This window comes from Struthio camelus, chromosome 2, assembly GCF_040807025.1.
Source record: "Struthio camelus isolate bStrCam1 chromosome 2, bStrCam1.hap1, whole genome shotgun sequence".
Classification (NCBI taxonomy): domain Eukaryota; kingdom Metazoa; phylum Chordata; class Aves; order Struthioniformes; family Struthionidae; genus Struthio; species Struthio camelus.
Window position 1 is genome coordinate 63,220,210 of NC_090943.1, and position 19,594 is coordinate 63,239,803.

Sequence of the window (19,594 nt, forward strand, 5' to 3'; positions counted from 1 at the left end):
GGCAAGTAGAGAGGTAGCTTTGGGCCGCACTTGCAGTTCTTGAACACTTCAGGCATAGAGACACCGCTGTTGTTCAAAGGAAACAGAGAAAGCAGAGCTGAACTGGTGTCTGGAAATTGATTTTATAGTAGTTGGGTTCACTTTATTGATTTTCATTAATTTGTGAAGAATACCATTTTTAAACCTTGTGAATGTCCTCTTTCTTTTTTTTCCCTCCCAGATATCATTTTACATTTAGTGCAATAATGGGAGAGTAAGTCCTAATAATAGAGTAACCTAAGTTAGGCTTGCTGCGTTGACACCTAGGCTGCCAGTCAGTGAACTAGTTCAGGTTCCAGGAGTAAAAGCTTCAACTAATTCAGGTACTTTTCCACTGTGCCTTGAAGTCAATCTTCTAGAGTCAGGTAAAGCTAAGAAAGATGCTCTGGGCGATGCTTTTGCATAATTCAACAAGTTGTCATTCTCTAATAAAAGAAACATCGAAAAGAGCTGGAGGAAGGCTAGAACTGAGATGGTTGTAACGCCAAAATAGCACTGCCGTATATGGCCCTTAGCTTCGTAAATCAGCAGCTGGTAGCTTTTTGCTATCTGTCACCTGCAAAGCCGCATGCTTCCATGAGAAAAAGAATACTGTTTCTGAGCTTCTTGAACAGACATTGCTCCTCCTGTTTGTGGAGAAACACTCTTAAGTGCTTGTTAAATTTACAGTAGATTAATGCATAATCCATAAATTTAGTATCAATGAGTGTATCTATTAAGTCTATTAGAACAAGGCAAAGTATAATGGGAGAGTTGAAAAAAAAATGAGATCGACATTCTCACTTTTTGTTTTTCCTTTCTCCCTCAGACTGTTTCTCTCTCTCTGCTTCAGTCTTTGCTGCTGCCATACATTTCCTCTCTTCTTCTTCCCTTCTCTTTCTGTCCCTCTGCTGCTCTTCCCACGGCCCCCACCTCTCATGTGGATGGTTTCCCCTTGTTCCTTCAGGAGAATCTGATATCTAACTTCTGCTCCTCATGATTTTTCTGGAACCTCATACCCTGAGTTGTCACTCTCCAGCCTGCCCTGTGCCCCGAAGTTCCTCCTTCCAGCCCTTCTCTCCTACTTCCCCAAATGTCCTAGGCTCCACACCTTAGTAAAATATTTCTTGTTTTCTTGACTTTTTTTGTGTGTCACCCTCTTCTTTTTCAAAGGTAAGTAACCCATTCTTTGGACTTTCCTTTTTAAAATGAGTTGTAGATCTCAAATCTATGCATTATATATTTTTATACATATGTGTGTGTGTGTATGTATATGTTTGTTTGACTGTTTGTTTTATCAGACCTTCATTCTTCGACCTTTACCACTCAAAAGGGTGATTCTGGAACAGATCTCTGGAGCCAGATTCTGGCATACAGCAGCCTCTTCGCTCAACGAACCTTTAAAGAGATCTGTAATAAAGCATGCATATGCGGGCTGTATTTCCCTTCTCTCTTATCAAAAATCCAAGCCATCCTCCACTTGCCTCCTTCAGCATAAGGTAATCTCTGCTTCTTTGAACTGATGAGAATTGTTCCTCCAGTGGTCTGTGGAAGACGTTGCACCTGTATTTGAGGACATGTTCAGTGTATATTTGCACTCCCTTTCTCATTCGTGCTGTAATTTCCCATATAATACTCAGGGGAGTAGGGTCCCTTTCACACAATCTTTAGAGTAATGTGCATTATAAATACTGTTCTTACACTTAAGTCAATGCATTTCATTATGAAGTCTTACAGTTAACATTATGGGTTCAGGCGAATAATCCTATTTAATGAACTAACATACAATTTCAAATGCATCCTATCAAAAATAAATAAACAATGTCCAGAATCTGAAGCCCAGTTCTGAAAAAGAGCTGTTCCTGTCACTTTGTACCTTGGTAAAATGCTAACAGAATTTCATGAGATGAAGAGGAGGCATTGCTTCTGCCAGATTTCAACATCTACTGCAAACAATGGAAGTGTGAAGAGCATTAAAAAAAATCAGGCAGCAAGAATCCTGTATATGATAAAGAATTTGACCATCTAAATCTGTATGTAGGAATCCCTTCTCTCCTCTCTTATGCCAGAGATCCCAGTTCTTGCAATGTGTTTTTTTAAATGTATTGTACATATGCTACATGTAATATGTGCTGCATAAAAGCACATGTAATCCACATGCTATATGTATACACATAGTATATATATGTGTGTGTAGCACATAGCATGAGCCAATATTATTTTTTAGTACTGACTGTGACTAACTGATGCATAGGTGTCTTCAGTAGCTAGAAAACAAACAGGTGACCATATTATTTGTACATCTGCATGAAAATTGGGATTTTGCAAGGGGGTGCAGAGAGCCCTAGGACAAATCCTGGATGGGTTCCTAGTGCATGGTAGCTATCTTTAAAACAGTCTTAGAAAAATTAGTATGTCTGCTGTGCTCTGTAATCACATTTTCACAGTTTTGTTCTTGCAATTAGTAGCTCTGTTACTCACCTTGCATTTTCAGCAGTCTGGAGTAAGATGTGCAAGCACCTGTTGTGTTAATAAATATTGACAGGCCAGAAAATCGTGCTCATGATCAGGATCAGACCTTCTGGGGCAGGACTGAGTTGTTGAAGGAAAACTGAGAACAGATATATCCTCATCTGATGTTAAAAAGGCAGCTGCTAACTGTCTGAGAAGCAAGATAAGGTCTGGAAAAAGTTTCTCAGGTAGATGTTGATTTGTCTCAGCAGTGCATATTTATGTGGTCAATCATTGCATTACATGGAGTTCAATTTGCTGCTAAACCAAAAGCACCAGCACTTGAATGTAAGCAAACCTGATATAAGCTGGTAAATATTTGGAACAGCAAGTAAATAATCCCTTTCTTTAGTTTCATTTCCCAGAAATAAGCCAGGATCAGATTTCGGAAGGCAATGAACTGATATCAGATACAACTGAGATGGAAGAATATCTGAATCTGGCGTTGGCTGGAAGTTGAATCTAGATCACTTGAATCCCAGCACAGTATGGCACGATAGTAAGGCCTTATACAGAAAATAAGATTTCTTGTAGTCTTGTTCTTGAAGTATCAGAATGGATTCTGCCTAACACATCTTTGGTCTATTTTCTTGTTAGAGTAAACGTCTGGTGAGACAAATTCCAACAAACTGATTCTGTTAAGGACGGCTCTCCACACTGCCCTGAAGGCTGGTTCAGCAGCTCACTAAAGAAAGCAGCTTGAGTCCATCCATGGAAAGGTGAACAGTATCGCTCACCGACTGCAATGCTGAATCAAGGTGAGGTGGGGCCAACTGACATTCACAGCGGCTAGCTGCCCTTTAACTATGATAGCGTTCACGGGTGATGATGTCTTAATGTATAATCTGCATGATAATGCATGACAGTTTAGAGGTGATTTTTTCCTTTTTTTTTTTTGTTTTAAATAGTGCCTGTGTTAATAGGCCGATATTGCATTCAAATAAAAATTCCATTTTTACTTTTCCACAACATTTTTTCAGTAAATGCTTACAAATAACAGGGAAAGGAGAAAAGTGAGCGAAAAAGAACAGGTACACATTGTCTGCAGGGAAAAATGATGACAGCTTCTGTATTAAGTTGCCTGATACTTCCCATAATTAAAACATCATGCAAAGTTTTCTTTGAAAACCTCTCATTTACATATATACACAATACATCAGATTCCTAATGAGGGACGGGAAGCTATCTCCAGTGCTGAACTAAACAAATTGGCTTTGATTTTCAAAACTGCTTAAGGGATTCAGATGCCTAATTAAAATGAATAGCAATAAGACATCCAACTCAATGTGTTTCTCTAAAGAAGACCCTATCTATTTGATTTTATCTTCTAAAACAACATGAATTCCACTAGTTCAGAACATGACCTAATTCAAGAGCTCTTCATTCAGCCTCTAGGCAATCCACACAAGCCAAAGCTGGAAACCTATATCTATGCTTAGAAACTAAAGCAACCCACAACAGATTTTTAAACACTGGTACGCAGTTGTCCAATACTGTTAAACTGTTAGCAGACTCCCCAGTGTGGTGCTGATTCAGGCTAGCTAGTGCTCTCCCACATAATTGCTAGGCGAGGTTTGGGAGATGGCATGGGCCCTGTTAGTAAGCACAAGACTCTGCCAATTTGGCTGGCTTCCTCTGACCCAGCCCTCCAGCATTATCATATCAAGCTATTGGCCTGCATCCACACCGGCAAGCCGTGCTGCAGGCATCCTCTTCCCTATGCATGCCCAGATAGCTGAAATCTTATTCCAGCATTTTGGGGGGTTGGTAGGGAAGGTTCATAATAAAGGTTTGTAAATAATGAATGTCATAAATAGTCATATGTTGTGCTAGCATGCTGAGTTATAGTCTTCTAGCCTCAAACTGAAGGAAGGTGACTTCAGAAGATGTCAAAGGCTGTCTGGCACCACACAACCAGCGGAAATGCAAGTAGAAAAGGTGCCCAGAGCCAGTGAATTTGGAACTGTTGTGGCAGCAGCTGCTTGCAACGCGTGGGAGTGCTGAGTGCTTCATGGAGACTGCAGGTCTTAGAGGGTAGGATGCAATAACCCCTTTTGTTACAGGTATGGGATGTAGTGAGCATGGAGAATGTAACGTATATCTTGGGTTAGAAAAGCAGTGAGTTGAAAGATCTAAAGGTCTGCAGGATATGATCCAAGCTAGGGCCTGGGTCATTGTCTTGCAGGTGGTGCATGGTCACTGTGTTCTGAAAGAAGGAAAGTTTAAGTGTATGAAAATGCGCCATGTTATAGAAGAGAGAGAGAAAGATGAAGAGAAAAGGGAGAAAGGAAGAAGAGGGAAGGTAATAAAATGGTGAAGAAAGGATTGAAAAGCAAGCTCATACTTTCAGGTTAATCAGTTTTGTTTTATTTATTTGTACGCATACCTTATATTGTATTTCCTTGGCACATGGCCCACTTTCTCTCTTAGGGAGATGGGGATGACAGGGTACTATACAGCAGGGATTTGCACATTCCTTCTACATCCATTACTGGGCATGTTATTATGTTTCAGAAGTTTATGCATTTTTTAAAACAGCATGCCCCAGCAGTAGGAAATTCAACGTTTAAATTTTAAACCGAGGATTGAGTGAATTTAGACCTGCACTCTTGACACTTTCTTGTTATTTTCTAAGTATGTAAGCTCAGTCCAGGGTGTCTGGGTTAGAAACTGAACAGGAGATTTAAAACAAAAAATCTAGGATGTGATGCTGTTGAAAAATATTTTCATGCCTTCCTGCCTGTAGTAGCCTACCTTAGTATTAGTGATTGGTGTGTCGTCATTAGGGTTAAAAAGGCTTAACTGTAATTATCTCATAGAAAGGGTCTGTAACTCAGGAGATCGGCTTCTACTCTTGATTTTGTGTGTGACTATCAGAAATCAATTAATCTCTCTGCAGCTTAGAGTCAATAGATATGAATCAAGGCATATGTTTGCAAAACGCATTGATATATACAGATAAAAAGTGTTTTAGATGTGCTGAGCATTGTTGTTATAGGAAACTAATTACATTCAAAATCCGCTGGACCCTTTTTGCATAAATAAATCACAATCATAAGGCAAGTACTGTCCGCATATCTAACATCCCTTAAAACTTAAACTGGGTGTCGTTTTGCTCTTCTGATCCTTAAAAAAATAATATTCTTTTGGTGTGTACTGTTACACAGGGTAAAAATACAATTCCAGAGGTTACCCACATTTCAGGGACGAGTGAAGTTATCCATGGCTCTAGAGCAGTTTTTAAAGTCATTCAGATTACGGGTGAGTTAACAGCACAACATTTTATTCAGCAGCACTTGTCACAACTTTTAAGAATCTTTAGGATGATAACTAAAATTATCAAATGAATGCTAATAAATGCTTCAAATTAACTTAACAGCATGCTTAAAACTGAAGAAATTAGTAATTCATACAGTGTAGAACTAAAATGCGGGAACTTTTGACGCAAGGAACTGTGAATACTAAAACTTTCCAAGGGTTCAGAGACAGACTCAAGGAAGAAAAATTCATGGTTCTGTGAAGCCACCTGAGATGAGCTGAAGAACTTGTTTCTAAGTAGCTGTTCATTCTCTTTGATTTTGGGATATCTTTGTGTAATTCTGAATCAGAATGCAACTTCTTTTTTGAATATGAAGCCCATCTTCCTTCTCACCATCCTCTTCGCTGCTCTGAAAAATCTGTAAGATGATGCCACAGGGCAAAGAGTGGAAGTTCACCAGATTTGGTCAATTTTTATTCATGTAGAATACTTTCTGAGGACAAATGGTTAGGTATTGCCAAAAGCAAGTAATTTTTTTGGGCAACTCCAAAAAGGAGAGGGTGAGGAGTAAGCCAAGCAAGTAATCATCGGATCAGATCTGAGGAAACCAATTGGTTCATCATTCTAGAAAGGTAATTACAGGATATCAAAGAATCAGTATCTCCCTAGCTACTAGTCTCCTTGCCCATGTAGCAAGAGGCTCCACTCTGTGCTGGAGGTGAAGAGAGATGCCATATTCCAGAAAAGATGTTCCACAAGGAAGTATAGGGAAAAAGGAACTGGGTAATTTCTGTTCTAAGCTGATATCACTGGTAGTGTTCCCATGGACTTCAATGGGAACAGACGACGACTTATTGGTACATTTAAGCAAAATATTTACGCACAGACTAAGGTCCAGCTCTATTAAGCACTTTTTGTAATTCAGTTCAGCTGGCATTAGCAATATACTTAAACGGTGCCACAGTCAAAAGGATAGGTTTACAAGAACCCCTGGCCCCATGAATAAACAATCACATATCCCTCAGACTGCACTATACCCTCATCCTCCTCTATACATAAGTTTCGTAATACTCTTCTGCCATTTTTCCTCCTCCCACAAGTGACCTTTCTCTACAATCATACTTTTGAGTGAACTCAGACTTTTGTCCCCTCATCCCAACTTTTCCAGTGACTAGGAGTCCCTTCCAAAAGTCTTGTCTACATGGCTGCCGGAGAATTATTGAATAATAAGGCTTTGCTGGTTGGGGCCCCTGCAAAAGTTATTTGGTAAAGCACAGAGGTGTATTGTGCGCACACTTCTCTACCAAATGTGAGAGCACTTGGGAGAAGGAAAGTAACCAAGAGAACTTTTTGGGGTACTAGAGCATTGGCCATTGAAAGTGATGCCAATGTTGATGGAAAATTATAAACCCAAAATATTCCACAGATGCTGCAGGGGATGTCATCATGCAGGCAATTCTTCTTCATGGTCACTGAGAAGGCCTCAGTTAAAATTGGCTGGTGTGGTAATGTAAGGTGGTGTGAGGATTTTATTCAGGAATTTAATCCCAAGTGAATATGAGTACATAAAGCAAAAAAAATATAAATCACTCACTATAGAATGGTAAATTAAGAAGTACAAAAGAACTGAAGAGTAGACAGATTTACTGTGCTTATCAAATGGTCAATTGAAAAAAAGCAAGTTATAAAATCTATTAGAATGAAATTTAAGCTATGTTAAGTTGAGGTATATTTCTTGGGTCTATAAACAGAAATGATCACTGCCAAAAATTATGTCAAGAGTGCTTCTATTAATCTTTAAATAAATCATGAGTAGCAAGTCTGCAAATAAGTACCAATTGTCAAATAAAATAATTTATGTGAAATTTTTACCTAGTACTCATTTGATACAGTTTTTACTGATGTTCTTTTAGAAATCTATGTGTATTACTACTAGCGGTAATAACAGAAATATTTATTTTATAGTAATACTAAAAGTATCTTCTCCATATCCTATTGTATTCTGCACAGCTACACAGAAAAGATGTTTCATAAATGTAATTTTTAAAATATATTGCTGATTATGTATATATATGTTCTATTCATACATAACATATAGAATGGTATATATAACATATCAACAAATGACTATGAAAAGGAGTTAATGTCACTTCTTAGGTATAAATATTTGTTCATTTACTTGCTATATTTTTACCATACTTAGGGAGAAGAGATATCATTTAATAACTGTCCTCAGTCTGTTGGGAATGTTAGCAGATTCTCAAACATCTACCTACGATGTAGTCCCTGTGGAAAGTTGAAACTATTCTATCTGATTGTATTCTATAGAATTGAGAACTGAAAAACGAAAAATTGTCTGGGGAAAAGAGCTTTGCTCTAGCTGTGATGTGGAACACTGTATTTTTGTCTCTGTACTCTGTAGAATACCTCCCTTGACACCATCTCACGTCCAGAAAAGATTTCCAGTTTGCCTCAAAATGATTATTCAGATTATTTAATTTTTCTTCAGTGCTAAGTCATAAGTATTCGTTGGCACTAAAGTGACTGATGGAGAAAGGGAATCCTTAGTAAGATGTCATGGACTTTGTATTATTCCTTGCACATGGACAGACCTCTCATTTTAGGCAGGAGTTGGTTCATATATTGATAATAATTATCTTCTCAGAATACTAAAATAAAGCTCATTGCACAAGGCTCTAGGTTTTCATCCAGTTTGGTCTCTGGCTGTTTCAGCAGGGTAGAGAAAAACTGAAATTTGGAAAATATTTTTTCAAAAATATGCTCCATTGTCCTGCTCATTCACTATTTTGCTCGTGAAAAGCAAGTGATAATGGTTAATAGACATTTTACTGACATATTTTGCTGACAAGCAGAAACTGATATTATTTTCATGGTCAGTAATTACAGTTCTAGTTAGGGGATAATGTTAATAAAAATTTCATGAAGCTTCCGATAAAATGTGCAGTCCCTAGCTACATATAGATATTTCTAAATGATTTTTTTACTCAGAAGAGATAGAAAATAGGTGCATTTTGAAGTATTTTAGACCAAAACAAGATTTAACATTTTGATTTAACTTTATTTATTTATTTTTTATCAAACTGTGTGTTAAATTCTAAAAATCTGAATTATTAAAGTGTTACTGTGTACTGAATCAGGCCACAGGCAGAATCACTGTGTTACAGTATTACCAGCTAGAGTATCAGAGCAGCTAGTTTCCCTTCAAATAGTTGTCATTATGTGTTGACATGGTGGATGCAAATATGCTCATTCACTTGTCTGGATTTCAGTTGTGCTGAGAGGAGCTTGTTCGTGTCTGCCCCCCGACCACCACCACCATCTCTAGATGAAGGGGTGAATGCATTCCTGTCGCCCAGTTCTTCAGAACCGTCCAGGTGAGTTCTTCAGTACTCATTTTGACCTCATTTCAAAATACAGAGTTTTGTGTGCATAATAGGTATTCTTTCAATGTTGTTTCCTACATTTTTGTTGCCTTTAAACAAACCTTAAAGAGGTTTTATTTTCCTCAACATTTTTCCCTGCTAATCTTGTGATTCTTTTTACTTGCCTTGATAGGTTTCTTCTTCAGTTCCTCTCTTTGTCCATACCACAGACCATCAAACCTCTGAAAATAAAATTCCTCTTTTTAACAGTCACAATCATTTGTTGTTTTGCTTGAGTGACAGACACGTATTTAATAAATATTGTAACTGCCCCACTTATAAAACAGCAACGGAGAAGAAGCAGCAAAATTTGCCATGGCCTCTGGCAGATCCTATGCTGTTATATTCGGCTTCAGCTGTCCAGGTTCAATCCTTGAGGTGGCAGATGCCACCATCTGGCATATTCTAAATTCTTTAGGTCTTCTCTAGGGAAGAGTATTACTCTTCAAATTACTACCAGAGAGCTCTTCCAGAATTCAGGGATCTTGGCTGAGATTTCTTAGGATTTGTGCCAAGTAATGATAACATTTGTCAAGCACCTGCTCAATTTGCCTGGCTATTCTGCAGAGTGAAGTTATCCAAGGGCTGCTAAAACACACTAGGGGAAAGTTTGAGCACCAGGGATCCTCTGAGGAAAGCTTCTCCATCCCTGAGCTCTCCCAAATAGCCCCTGGAGCTCAATGTTGCCCAGCATTCTGCTATTGGGAATATTTCTAGATGCAGGAATGTCCTACATTCTAGATGCAGGAATGTCCCTACATGATGCAGGGATGTCCTACAGCCATTCCTCAAGGCAGACCCTGCTCAGTTCTGGTGTGTAGGCTGGAGGTTGTTAGAGCCATCTAGAGTGTGAATGTGGGCACTCTAAAGAGAGGAAGAATGATTTACGGTGACTGGAATTTCTTTGAGATGTGCTGTGCGTACAGCCTTGCACTCACAGCCCAGCCTCCGTCCCATCTGTACCGTGAGTAAATGTAGGGATACTGAGGGCAAGATCTTTCTGACAGCTAATGTCACGAAACTGTAAAACTCACACACAATTAGAAAACCTGACCTGATCTTTAGTTAAGCACCTACCCGCGAAGTTCAAAGCGCTGCTTAAACAGTATTTTGTGTTAGAGATAACACAGTGTTAAGTGTTACAGGTGCAGAAAATTTTCAGTACATGTTGAACTGCTACAGGGCTTGTGATGTCTTAATAAAAATTAATATCAAGATGTCACTTTCAGAAAATATTTTTTCTTGCTGGAGTTATAGTTTAGGCATTTAACTCAAAATGTTTCAAATCACCTCCCCCACACCAATTCTCTACAATTCTCTCTTAGAAATAGGTTCAGTTTTGAATTCTAGAATGGAAAAAAAAAAGTTATGAATTGTGAAATATTTTCAGATGAATTGATGTTCTAAATTAAATTAAATTTAGTTTAAATGAAATTAGAGTTTAATTATAGTATTTCCATACAAAATATTTCTACAGATGAGATGCCCAACCAGAGTAGGCAGCTTATAAATAACAAATTAGGTACTCTTTCTAATATTTTCATTTGGAAAAACACTCTTTTACCAAGTGTCTAACATAAAACAATGTTGTGACTCAGGAAACTAAAATATTGTACTTTTTCCAAACACTAGCAATACTAGTTCAAGAATCCAAGACAATGGAGTTGATGGTTTCTTATGAACACTAAAATGTTTTATGCATTCAAAACTGTGAGTATGTGGTTGTCAGTCTTGCATCCCATTCCCGAATGGGAGTACCTGACAAATTTGACTGAGTTGCAAATACAAGTACAGATCTTGAGAGTTCCTTTGGGTTATCCAAGGCTGAATAGATTTTTATTTTGTATCACAATGGGCAGTTGTAAACAGACACTGCTCATCTGATATAAGTGGAGCTATGCTGATAAACACCAGATAAATATCTGACTCTGTAACGTGGGTTTCTTTAGCCCAGACACACACTGGATTTGAGCAACTGAAAGTTCTGTTAAAACATACCAGGGGCTTTAAAGGAATCTGACCCTAAAACAGAACATGCGGGAAAAAAATGACTTAATCTCAGTAAATGACATTCCCAAATGCATTCAGAGGAGAAAAAATTACGCTTTCTTTTAGGAGTCTGTTGGAATCAGCATTATCTATGTTTTTTGTCTAACACATTTTACAATAGTTAATCGAATGTATCATGATCTATTTCGTAACTGCTGGTTTAAACCTTTTGGCAAACTCTGCACAGTTATGAGGGAGGGAGGGAATACAACTTTTGGATGGATAGAAAGTTGCACCTCTGCAAAGCCCTACAGGGGTTCATGTAGCAGGGACAAAAATCTGCTGTTAGACATGAGGTTTCTGGCCAAAGTTTCTGGGAGATTTTTGCTTGTCTGATTCTCCCCTTGTGGGTGAGAAGATATTTTCCCTTTGCTCAGGCTTAACACCATGTGCTTTTCTGCAGAATCTGAGAGAGGTGAGGTTTTAGAGGGGTTATAAGCTGTCTGCTCTCGTAAAGTCTAGAAAGCTGAAGCAGGCATCCAGCCTCCTGCTGGCAGAGGGAGCAAATGAGCAGATGGATGTCCCCTCTGTTCCCCACCTCCTCTGCTACCCTTGTCTTAAGCGGGCAGTGCTGAAGCTGCACGATGGATAACACAGTCTTCAAGCTGCGTTATCACAGCAGCTACTATAGCCTTCCAAACCAGTTGCAGAAAGCACTTGCACTGATAATACAGGCGTTTACAGTCATTTAAGTGAAAAGAGTTGGTAGATTTAGTAGATCTCTTTGGCAGATTTGTGGATGTAAAACAATGGTTGAGAGCAGATTGCACCACACGTTGCAAGGCTGGGTATGGGATAAGAAACTATGTTGACATCCTGAGCAGGTTCATCTGACCTTAGGTGTTCCGAACTGGCACACTGCACCTGCAAATCTTGCTCCCCCTGAGGATATGCTATAAACTAGTAGCAATTTCCTGCATCCCTGCCACTGAGAAACAACAAATAAGGATTTATCAAAAAGCAGAGGCCCTTTCCCCAGCAGTTCCTGGTGGATCACAGTCGTGTCTCTCCTCACACAAAGGGTTTATTGCAAAGCCATAATCCAGCCTAAAATATACTGCATCCTTTATAGCTGCTAGTGTGGTGAAATAAGAACTTAATTGCTCCCTAGATGAGCTAAGCTATTCACTGCCGTAATAAAATGTACTTTTGATATTCACATCTCAAGGTTCTTTCCTCACTGATGAAAGGAAGTGTAAGCAGCCAAACTTCTTTCATTAATCTTATGCTGAGGAACAGATTATAAACTGGCATGTGGAAGAGACAGGTGGTTCATTGCAGAATACCGTGAACACTGGATTTCCTTGGTCCAAGAGGATAGCAAAAATAATGCAGCTCATACCTTCAAAATATGTTTTTTCTTTTCCTCTTCATTTATGAGGCACATGTTCTGACCCAAAACTTAGAAAACATACTTTTCTCTAGGATTTTAAAACTTAGTCATACAAAATACACTTAGACCCTTACTCACAAGCGTGGTTAAGAACACGCATCTTAAGGTGAAGAACAACTCTCGTAGAATCTGTGCACTATAATTTCAGGACGCTAATCCTTCCTTTCAGTGTGATTGCTAGAAGATGGAACTTGGTACCAAAAAATCCCACGTTAACGTTAAGAGTAAAGCTAGGATAACACTACTGCAATTATTAGCGTATCAGTACACTGAACTGATGTTATAAAGCAGATAGAGGGAAATGGGGAAGGTGGTCATTTAGGAAAACACTTCTAACAGCAGTCTGTCAAATGCACTGCTTTGTTGGGTGCGCTCCAGTGAAGAACTAAAACAAAATGCATACCCAGAACTGGGATGAATATGGCACTGACTTTTTAAAAACTAAGGATCTAAGTCAAGATTTGCCTTCTCGTGCCATGTGAGAGCTGCAGGCACTGAAGGAGTTTGGAGTTACTCATCCACATTACAGAAACCGCAAACAGAACTGAGGTTACACACTACAGCAGGAAGAAGTTACTTGACCTTATGCTGTGGACTGCTCAGCCATACTAAATTGTGACTGCCTCAGCTTTCATGAAAAATACTCCTTACCTCCATTACCCAACACCTCTGCCTTTCTTTTTTTTTTTTTTTTCCACCTTGTCTTTCATAGTCACAGATTAAATCTGCACAACAGGAAACTTTAAGCTCAAATAGCCCAGGAAAAAAATGATTCCAAAGTTGTTCTTTATTAAAAAAGAAAAAAAAAAGCCAATCTAGAATAGATTTTGCCAGGGACCTGTCTTTACATGCTTGGAGTTGGCAGTGACGGCTTGGGGCACGGCATCAAGCTGTTTTTCTTGAGGCAGTTGCTAATCAGCTGTGCAGTTTAGGAAACTATATGAAATACCAATTCAGTTGTGGCATGGAAGCAGCTGTAATGAAATGAATAATCAAAGAATATGGCTAGGCTATGGCTGTCCTTCAGAGTATACCCTTAAACCCAATTAAATATCTTTAAAACAAAGAACTATAAAATCTAGAGAACAGATTCTCTACCTCTTGATTTTACAGTTAGTGACACTAAGTAAATGGAATTAAAGAGCTCCATGAGAAATGCCAGTTTATGTGAATCAATTAGGAAACGGCAGCTTAATTTCTAAGTGATGGAGTACCAGAACGAGAGCTCATACTTTGGTTACGTTGGGCTTTGACATTCCTTAGCCAAGAGTGGAAACATGTTGGAAGGGTGACAGAGAAGCAGCTTGCTTTGCAGCTGGTTCTTCTGTAACTTTTACATGACTATACAGAAGGCTTCTGTCTCTGGTGCTTACTTTTCTGATGCATTCAGTTAGATTTCATAGAAAGGTGATGGTGAATATACTTCCAAATCAAGGGCCAATACGACTGTCTTGTGATATGCAGGGTATAGGCATAAGAGGTCATGGCCATTCTTATTCTTAAACTCAGGTTTCAGGGAGCTATTTGCACCCTCACAAATCTCTTCAGGATCTCTGGACTTCACCAAAGCCACAGCCGGTTGAGTTGCAGTGCTCTTTTGAGTCTGTGTGCACCAACTCTTTAATGGCTTTTCCTGGCCACATCTCAGATCCTCCTTTGCAGCCTCAGCTTTCTGGGCATTACTGGTATAATACAAGCATTCTGTATATGTGTTGGGTACCCATATTACTGTTTCTTTTTTGAGGCACCAACCTTCTGTTTTATTTAGCTGTTATTCTGTTGTCCTTACGAAAAAAAATCAACTATAATGCTGGATCAGACTGCTATCTGAGGTACTCCCTTTCCCCCCTTCAAAAGTGACTACTACTACGCAGATACCTTAGTTTATTTGACTGCTTCATTAGTCATAGGTCCACATACAAGGCCAATGAACTGCCTTCAATTTTAAGAGTATTTTTCAATGATGACAATACCCAGATCTGATGCTGGTTGTCTAGACTGAAACCTCTTTCCCTTTTTTTTTTTTTTTGTGAATACTACAAAAGTGTATCTTAAATTGTAAAAAATATTTAGGTGGATTCTTTCAGTAATTAATTCCATGGCTCAGACAGATAAGTCATTTTTAAAGGAAAAAAAAAAAAGAACCACTATGAAGCCTCTCACAGATTTTTCCTCCAATTGTTCTCAAACAAATTCTAAACCCATGGCTATAGCTACACAGTAACAATGAGATGGACCTGAAAACCAAAATTCCATATTTTAAACCTGGTCAGGTTCAGCTAGAGCATGTGGACCCTTGTACCCAAGCACTGGATACTCTGCAGGTACTCTGCATACTAGCTCGGGCATACTGCATATAATGCTTACAGCTATGCCCTTTATTAGTGATTAAGATGATAAAAGTGTCTTTGAAGGAAGCCCGTCAGCTTTCATTGGTTAAGAAGAAAAGAATAACTGAACAAAAACAGATTAATCATTTAGAATATATTAAAAAAGCCGAATACACACAGTTTAGATTTTGACAAGCTGTATACAAAAGCATTTTTCTGTGTAGAAGAACGCATAGAGTCCCCATGCTCCAGTGTGACAGCTCTTTCTTAGGAGCAAAATTCAACCTTTAGTGCTATCCTCAGCACAAGCAACTCAGCTCTCCATAACAGCGGCATAAGTAGTTGCTGCCTGCTGCCCCTGGCAGGCATGCCAAACAAAATGGTGGCATTTTGTTTTTCTTTCATATGAATTCTCAGATACAGCTGCTGCTTCATTCACAGACAGCCACAGGCTGTGAGAATATTACACTGGGTTTTAAGGCCTTGGACATTAATTATCCTAGGTTAAAGCAAAGTCTGAACCCGCATGTGAAGAAGAACAGCTGAGAAGTTTAAAGTTACCTGCTATTTCTTTAATACCTTTCCCCCACCCAAATCAAATGCAATGTCATTGTTGGGATGAGTGGTAAAATTATGCATTTTGTTTGTTTGGTTTTTTTTTTGTTTACCTGTAAAAGGTATGTTTCTAGGCATCAGAGAAGAAGCCTGACTATTTCACATCCTCCTCAAGGTAGGAGGACTCTATAAAAACAGAAAGGATTGTGCCAGCTGAAAGCACCTGAATGTGTTTCTCTGAAAGGAGCTTCAAGAGACGGAGAAGAAACATACCATATAGCTACAGACTTGGAGGTCTTTCTGTGTGGTGGAAGGCTTCCTTACAGCAGGTTGCAAAATGAAATGCCTCAGAGACAATGGAATGGTTTCTAGAGACCCACAGTTTATACCTGGACTAATAAACTGAAAAAGCTCAGGGTACAATCTGAAACACTGGCATATAAGCAGCCACGCTGTTTAATTTGTAGTGTGCTGCCTGGCATGATTTTGGCCTGTGCCATCTAGCATGCTCCCAAGCAACATTCAAAGGACATCATAGGTTCAAAGACTGTGTTCCCAATACTCAGCATAGATAAGATTTCCCTTTTGTGGGGGAGAAGAGAGTTTAACTGTGTGGACACAAGCCATGCTATGCCATTTGCCCTGAGGATCAATGAAAGGACATTGGCCTGTCCTTGTTTGTAGAAAGGTAGATAAAGCCAGAGGAGACAGTGGTGCCTGTGTACTGCTGAAAGTGGTGACTTAGAAAGCAAGACCAGAAGGAAAGAAGTAGCCTTCCAGGATACTGGGCACAAAGGAAGATCAGTTTCTAAAGCTTATACTTAATTTAATCTGAGTTTGCTGCATTTAAAGAGTTACATTGTGCTTTATACTAGTAAAATAACTAATTTGGTGCTATTAAAACTAATTTTGAAAATTTAAAGCCAACATACTGACTTCAAGAAAAAGATGGGGTTTGGTCCACCTCAGAGAAATAGCTGAGTTGAGGGCCTTTCACATAGGCTACTACCTGCTCTGCTCACCAAGATGGGAATTCACCCATAACTTCAATGACATGCAGGTGCAGAGGAAGATTCAAGGCAGCCTCATGGAGCAGTGAGGCCCTAAGGATGCTCTCAGCTCCTGAGATATCATTGGGCTCAGAATGGTAATTACTGAAAATAGAAGAGTGGCTTCTCTTGTAGCTAGCATACTCGAAAATCTCAGCTTGATATATGCCTCTGAAACATATATGCCTCTGAAATCTCTTATTAAAAATCAAGTAGGCAAGGAAATTTATTAAAGTAAAATCAGACCTTTTCAATTTCTTTTAAATTAATATTTGGGATTATTGGTGGAAATCCTACTTAGAAGCTATATTTAGTTTCGAAAATTGCATACAATTTGAAGTAGACCTATGTCTTGTGTTCAATTGCCAGACAGAGCCTAAAATGTTTCAGTATTTCCTTTGTTATAGCTGAGAACTTTTTGATAGGTATTTTGAGATGGATGTTCTTGCAAACTTACATATTTTAGATTCAGAAGACACCATTATGAACATCTAATCTAACCTCCTGCAGTGTCACAACCTAAAATATCATATATAGCATTTATTATTTTTGTTAGGGCCCTAAGGGCACTAGAAGGCCTTAATGGAGTTGACCAGCTTCACCTGAGGCCTCCCACCCACCCCTGCCAATGGCCCAGGACCCCATTTCAGCCCAGCCTGGGGCCTTCAGTCCCTGTCCCAGCCATACTGGAGCAGTGTCGATCTCCCGCTCGGCCACAGCCATGGCCTTTTCATAGACCCTGTTGACCTGGGCCCTGATCAATGGACTGAGTTCCTGGTTGTTCTCAGTCCTGACCCATCTCCACAGACTTGTCTGGTGATCTGGACTTTTGGCTGACCTTGGGTGTCCTCCCCGCTGTCTTCCCAGCCTGCTCTGCTCACCCCACATCAGGGCTGTGGGATGGGCACCTGGCTGATGAGACCCCTGCTCTGTCAGTCATGATATCGCCATTGGCTCCTGGTTCCCTGATCTGCAGGGAGCAGCTAACCCTTGCTGTGCCCTGACAATTTTCACTGAAGTGCTTGTAAATCACAATATGGACTGAATTCTCCTTGCAGTTATAGCAGCATAAATCAGGAGTAATACCATAGAAGATGATGTGATTGTCACCTCTGTAAAATCGGAATGTGTTTCATATGAAATCCCAGATGTCCAATTATTTATTAGTTGCGTAACTTTCTTGTCTAACTACCACAGGACATATTTCTCCCTTGATACATACACCTCCAGGAGAGGATATAACCCATATTTTATTAAGTAATCTTTAAAGGCTTTCAGTTCTTTCTGGCTGCATGGTGCAGAAAGAAATAGAAAAGGGGAAAAAAAGATATAATGGCCTGAACTTTGAAAGCTGAATCTTGAAATTTGAACCTTGCCTGCAGGAGACGGCAGCTGGTTGAGGAGCTGTGCGACTAAGAAGCTGCAAGAGGAGGTGAGCAGACTGCGCAGTGTCAAGGAAGATGAAAAAGAGATTGACAGGATTTTCATAGAGATGAGAGCCCAAACCTCCAACTGCACTGAAAGAGAGGCAGCCAGAGACTATGGTTGGTTGTGGTGCCAAGACTCCCATGATGGGGAAGACTGTAGGCTTGTGACTTCTGGCAGCAGGAGGATGGCTCCTTTTCCACCCATGGGTCTGAAACTGCAAAATAGTATCAGTGCCCTGCTAGTGGGCAAAGGGCAGAAAGGCATATCAGGGAAGCTGTAGAGCTGGCCAAGCCTGAACTAAACAAAAGCACCAGAAGGAAGCAGTGACTAATAGCAGTGCAAGACGCCCTGCTGTGGGGGAGTGAAGGTTCCCACCTGCCAACCTCTCCTACTCTCTAGGGCAGCTTGTTGCTTGCCAGGAGATTGGATCTGGGACACTGTGGAGAAACTGATGAGGCTTGTCCAGCCCTTGGACAATCATCCCCAGCTGCTCATCCATGTAGGCATCAAGTATACTGCTTGGGGGGGCCCTGAGCATATCAAGAGTGACTACCCAGTAGCAAGGGTGAAGGTCATGGTCCTCCCACTGAAAGGAAAGAATAGGCTACAATTTAGGAACAGTGCAAACATACAGGGATGGCATCAGGGAACTCAAAGCTCAACAGGTGTTGAGACTGGCAGGGGATGTCAAGGGCAGCAAGAACTGTTTCTGCCACTACATAAGTAATGAAAGGCTGAACAAGGAAAATGTGGGCCCATTGCTGAATGGAGCAGGTCATTTAGTGACAGCAGACACAGATAAGGCTGAGGTATCCAATGCCTTCTTGCTCTCAGACCTCACTATGCTCAAGAGTACGTCAGCCATTCAGTGAGACCTAGATAGGCTGGAGGAATGGGGCAGCGGGAACTTCATGAAATGCAACAAGGACAAATGCTAAGTCCAGCACCTGGGAAGGAAGAACCTCCTGCAACTGTGCAGGCTGGGGACAGACTGACTGGGGAGCAGCTCTGCAGAAATTGCCCTGTGGGTCTTGGTGCGCAACAAGCTGCACATAAACCAGCAAAATGACCTGGCATCAAAGAAGGCCAAGTCGTGACGTTTACAGGAGACTGAGGCAAGTGATCATTCCTCCTTTAGCAGTTGGTAGACCACATGTACATAATGTGTCCAGTTTGGGCCCGCCTAATACAGGAAATACATTGGTAAGCTACAGCAAGATCAACACAGGGGCCCTCAAGATGGTCAGGGCTGGAGCATGGAGGAAAGGCTGAGGGATCAGGGCTTGCTCAGCTTGGAGATGGCTTTGGGAGGACTTGACAGCAGCCCCCCTGTATGTATGGGAAGGTCACTTGAGAAGGCAGAGCCAGGCTCTTCACAGTGGGAAGAGAGGAGGCAATGGGCATAAACTGAAACAAGAAAGCTACAGATTGGCTATAACTAAAACTTTTTCAAGACAAGGACAATCAGACAGTGGAGGAGGTTACCCAGAGAGGTTATGTGGTCTCCATTCTTGGAGATTTTCCAGAGCAGACTTGTTTAAGCCCTGAGAAGCCTGGTC

At 40.2% G+C, this 19,594-nt stretch overlaps 1 long non-coding RNA gene across 1 annotated transcript; it reads left to right on the forward strand.

Moving 5' to 3' along the window:
* Window positions 1–1,121: 1,121 nt before the first annotated feature.
* On the forward strand, window positions 1,122–19,144 carry LOC104150323 (uncharacterized). Its single transcript, XR_695582.2, has 5 exons — window positions 1,122–1,517; window positions 2,882–3,028; window positions 3,127–3,287; window positions 9,079–9,183; window positions 17,990–19,144. It is a non-coding gene; the product is annotated as an uncharacterized lncRNA (long non-coding RNA).
* The last annotated feature ends 450 nt before the right edge of the window (window positions 19,145–19,594 follow it).